The 5,401-nt window shown below is 43.3% G+C and overlaps 1 non-coding gene across 1 annotated transcript; it reads right to left on the bottom strand.

Annotated features, from left to right (window-relative positions):
* Nucleotides 1-366: 366 nt before the first annotated feature.
* TRNAK-CUU (transfer RNA lysine (anticodon CUU)) lies at nt 367-439 on the bottom strand. Its single transcript has one exon. It is a non-coding gene; the product is annotated as a tRNA-Lys (tRNA).
* Between the last annotated feature and the right edge of the window lie 4,962 nt (nt 440-5,401).

Below are 5,401 nucleotides of genomic sequence, written 5' to 3'. Positions count from 1 at the left end.
TGTTTGGATTTGCAGACACTGAGGCGGGAGCCCGTCCACTCACAGCAGTGGGATGGGAGGGAGTCCTCGTCTGAGCCCTGGTGCCTGGTGACAGGTGGGCTTGGGTGGCACTGGCAGCAAGCTTTTCACGGCTGTGAACCTTGCTCAGGTTTCCAAAGCTCAGGTGTGCAGGAGGGAGGGGTTGAGCGAGGCGCTGGGTCCTTCTGTAAGGGAGCCTCAGTTTCCCCATCCTGAAACGGAGAGGATTGACCTCTGTTATCTCTAAGATCTAAACCTCCAAGAGTGAATTTGCGTCTTTACACCTGTTTGTTTTATTTTTTATTTTTGTTTAGTTTTGGCCACACCTCGCAGCTTGTGGAATCTTAGTTCCCTGACCAGGGATCGAACCTGGGCCCTCAGCAGCAAGAGTGCAGAGTCTTAACCACTGGACCACCAGGGAATTCCCGCATTACACCTGTTTAATAACCCATGGACTGTCTCTAAGGGCTCAGTGGCTCAATTCAATTAAAGTGAGTCCTTGTCAAGCTACTACATGTAAAGGCAAAATAGTAAGAAATGATGTTCCATTGCTACTGATGGGCTCTTACAACCTCCTGGGCTGTGTGCGTGTGTGCGTGTGTGCGTGTGTGTGTGTATTTGCTATTGTCAACGTTCCTCTTTTAGCAGTATTTGTTAAGTATTCTATTTTTTTGGTGATATTGAGCATAATAAGCTAATATGTTTTCCTTTACATGTTAATACTATTTATCAACTTCTTTAGAGAAGCTTATTTAATGTATATTAATCCCCAAAGAAGGCAACTTATTAATACCCGGGAGGCATTATTTTAGAAAGTATGTATTGTCAGATAAATTGGGTTACGTTTTGCCACGGTCAAGCAGAGGGAGCGAGTTTCTCAGCCACTAAAAGCCTCGTGCCGAAGCCAGAGCCCAAGGAGCTACGTACCTGCTTTACTTCAGTGTGTGGCTAACGAGGGCAGCTCTGGCAGAGAATTAGGGCGGAATCCATCCCAATTCCCAGAGTAAAACATCAGAATTAGGTTTTTATATATTTTTCCAGTTATGTTTATGCACATAGAAGCATTTACCCAAAGAACTTTTATATACACTATTCTATATCCTTGCTTTTTATCAGGTAATAATATCCCATCAACCCCACATATATTTATTACATAAATTTCAACTGCTGTGAACCCAAGCCCACAGTCCCCTGTTCTGCGTCCTTAGGGTCAGATGTATTTCAGTAGTCACAACCTTTCAAAGTTTGGGAAGATAATACTCTTTATAATGAATTCCCAGAAAGGTCTGGGGAAGCACTTCTGTTTCAACCACACTGATATATCTGCAGTGTAACAAATGAATATTCACACTGACTGGAATGAATAAAGCTATCAACGGCACAGAACAGATTCACCAACAAATATGTACACTGCAGACTCTTTTTAAAACTTCAGTGTCCAGAATGTTGGGATTTTTGAATTGCTGACACAGATGGTGTCACACTACTTGCAGTCACTGGATTTATGATCCATTTTCCTGTGGATGGAACTCAGGTTATTTTAGGGATTTTATTATTAAATACGGGATTGAAATGAACATTTTTTAAAATGCATCTTTGGAGAAATACGAGGATATATCCTTAGGATGAAGTCCCAGAAGTAGAATTGATTTGAAGATGAAAGTCAGTTGACATGGGATTTTACCTTTTGGTAAATATCACCAAATTCCCTTCCAAGGAAGTTGCACCAATGTCATATTCTCACTAGCAGTATGTGAAAGAGTCTGTTTCCTTGTACTCCTCCTGTATTAGCTATCTGGGCTGCTGTAACAAAGTGCCACAATTTGGGTGGCTTACGTGGTATGAATGCCTTGCCTCACAGCCCCGGAGGATAGAAGTATGAGATCAGCATTGGCAGGGCTGGTTCTGTCTGATGGCTATGACGGACAGTCTGTTCCAGACTCCACTCCCAGCTCCAGTAACCTGGGACATTCCTTGGCTTGTAGACGGCTGTCTTCTCCCTGTGTTTTCCCCCTTACATGTCTCTTTGTCACATTTCCCCTTTTTAAAAGAATGCCAGTCCCACTGGACTAGGGTCCACCCTAGTGGCCTCATCTTACCTTGATCGTCTGCAGGGACCTGTTTCCAAATAAGGTCACATTTGTAGGTCCTGAGGGTTAGGGCTTCACCGTGTGGTGGGGACTCAATGCAGCCATAATAGATCCCAACAGGAACTATTACGAAACTTTCCCCACATGGTAAGTAAAATTAGCATCTCATGATTTCAATTTCCATTTCAAGTTGGATTTGAGTATTTTATTTAATTTTGTAAACTTTTTACTTTGAAATGAATGGAGATGCACAGGAGGTTGCAAAACTAGTTTGTGGAGTCCTGTACGTCCTTCACCTAGCTTCCTCCAGAAGTGACATCTTCTAGAACTGCAGTATAATATTAAACCCAGGAAATGGACGTTGGCATAATGCTGTGGACGAGACTACAGATCCTACACTGTTCTCATCAGTTTTCACACGTACTGTGTGTGTGTGGTAGGTGCGGGTTACTGTTCTATTCCATCCTGTGCTTGGATCTCGTGTGCAGATCTGTGCGTCCATCCCTACAACCAAGGCAGAGAAGCACAGAGAAGCTTGCCATCCTACTCCCTTGATCACATCCTCCACCGCACCCCATCCCTGCCCTCGCAGCCACACTGATCCACTCTCCACCTCCAGTTCTGCCATTACAAGGATGTTATAACAACGTTATCGTTCAACATGTAACCTTTAGAGATCAGCTTTTCACTCGGCATAATGAATGCCCTTATGTTGTGTGATACAATGGTGCCTAATACATGCATCAACCTATTTGCCCCTTCTTATTGCCAAGTAGTAACCTGCTGAATTATTTTTCAAAAAAGCATTTAAAAAAATATTTATTTATTTGGTTGCCTTGGGTCTTAGTCACAGCAGGTGGGCTCCTTAGTTGAGGCTCATGGGCTCCTTAGTTGTGGCATGTGAACTCTTACTTGCAGCATGCATGTGGGATCTAGTTCCCGGACCAGGGATCGAACCCCAGCACCCTGCATCGGGAGCCTGGAGTTTAACCACTGTGCCAACCAGGGAAGTCCCTCCGTTGAATTATTTTTAATATTAGTAATCAGTGATGTTTATTCCTGGCTAAGTAGATATTATGCATATTCTTTTAAATATTGCTTTTTGGTCCGCAAATAGCAAGAAAAATACAAAATCACTAAGACAAGCTCAGTTTGTCTGTGAGCATCTCTGCCTGACGCCTGATAGCAACTTTATTTTAGCTTATATGGAATGGAAACTAGAATTGCAAATCTGCCACCAGCATCAGTAAAAAGATCAACTACGATTCACGGCTACGGCTCCGGTCTCCATTTTGCTTCTTTCCAGCCACGCAAATCACACCAAAGCTTGGTCTCTAGCAACTTGCTTCCAATTGTGTGAGTCACACTTTTCATAGTTTCACACCTGAAGTGACATCAGAAGCGGATAAACTCCATCAGCAAGGGGTCTGTGAGGTCTTCATGACCAGCACGCAGAATATTTTCAGCTCAGTCAATGCTCAGGAAGGATAAGGATGATGTCACTTGTTTCTTTTAAGAAACGCAAGGTTCTAGCGTTCTTCAATTTTCATGAATGTCTAACGCAACGTAGTCAAATTAAGTAACAAAGATATCTGGAGACTTATCAAATCAAAATGTAATACTGGAAAATCAAAGTCAAAGCATTTCAAATTTGTGTAATTTTAGCTATATTTGTGGACGCTTGTAAAGTTGTGATGACAGCAAATTTAACGTAGTGATTAACAGCATGAGTTTTAAAGTGAAATTGCTTAGGTTTCTAATTCTCTCCACCACTTTCTAGCTGTGTGGTTTATTTATCCTCCCAGGTCTCAGCTTCCTATTCTCTAAAATGAAGGTAAAAATAGTTACTCTTCATGGTCATGTTGTGATATTAGATATACATAAGGTACCTGTTATAGCAGCCGGCACTCGGTGAGGGCTCAATAACTGTTGGCCGTTATTATTTTCAGTTAAGGATCTGAAAGCCAATCCTCGATTACTATGGAAACCAGGCTATTACGCATGCGTCCTTGCCGCTGTCACACTCTGATGTGAACGTGAGATTATCGGCTCCACAGGTCCAGGTCGGTCTCAGGGTTCCTGGACAACAGACTTTCATGGAATTATCAACTGTCAGGGGACATTTTAGGGTCTCCATTTGTGAAATCATCGTCCGTGTCGATCAGGAGATGTCTTCCCCGCCCCTCAAGGTCTCCCATGAGCGTATTTATCTCCGTCCTTGGTGAAAGTAATCAGAGCAAAGAGAAATGCCGGCAGTTGTTCCGACTTGTCCTTCATTCCATCACAGACAGCGACACACAGTGGCTGAGAGCATTTTGGAAGGAGCCCCCTGCACTCACCACTGTTCTCTGTCTCACTATCTCTGTGTTGCTTCCAAGGTCATTCCCGTGTCCGCCCGTCTGCATGAACACAAGTGGGTGTTCTCTCTAAACTCAACCTCCGGGCTCATTACTGTGCATGAGGTTTGATTTCGCTACTCCAATTTGTGGACGCGCCCCAACCGGACAACAACATTTCAAATGGCCATTTTGTTTGCTCTGTGCCAGCACCTACCTGCTGCTGTACATGCCAACGTCAGCTACCAACTGGTAACAAAGGGACTGACTCCTCTTATTTGCATCAAGAAAGAACTCTGTGTTCCCTGTCTCTACCCTGGCCAGGTCCAGCAATATGCCTTTACAGACCAAGTTTAAAGGATATTTTCCTGTCCTCTGAGCCCATCCCTTGGGCTACTAGGAAGCAGTAGATAATAGGGCTGTGAGTGACCTTGAAAATGACCAGATACTGTGAGATTTTTGCCAATATTTTCTTTCACTTTGGAGAAAACAGCCCTGCTGTCTATTTGGAAAACACAGGAGGTGAGGTATCGCTTGATCGTTGCATAAAAGGCTGTCCGTGCGATGCCCAATTTCTGTTCTCAGAATATCTTTTTAGAGCCAGTTAGGGCTTTGGGGAGAGGATGGCAGAGAGAGGATTTCATGCAGTGCAGCCTCCAGCATCACTCTTTATTTTTGTCATTCTTGGTGGAAGAGCTTCCAGATTCGACACCTGCCGTCAGTCTTTTCTGTGAGATGAAATTTCACGTGGAAAAGAAACATTCTTTTTTTTAATCAAAAGTAAGGAGATAAAAGCAACTAAATGCAGTTAGGAGACAAAATGGTTGCTGAAAAATTCAGCTTGCAGGTCTGAAGCTGGCACCTGCCATCTCAGGGGATGGGATGTGTGAACAGAATGTCTTTGCCGAGTATTTTAATTGAACACTTTTGAAATGAGACTAAATGTCAAAAAAGCAA

This window comes from Delphinus delphis, chromosome 12 (genome assembly GCF_949987515.2).
Source record: "Delphinus delphis chromosome 12, mDelDel1.2, whole genome shotgun sequence".
Lineage (NCBI taxonomy): Eukaryota > Metazoa > Chordata > Mammalia > Artiodactyla > Delphinidae > Delphinus > Delphinus delphis.
The sequence above is the reverse complement of the archived record's forward strand: the minus strand, read 5'-3'. Positions and strand labels throughout refer to the sequence as shown.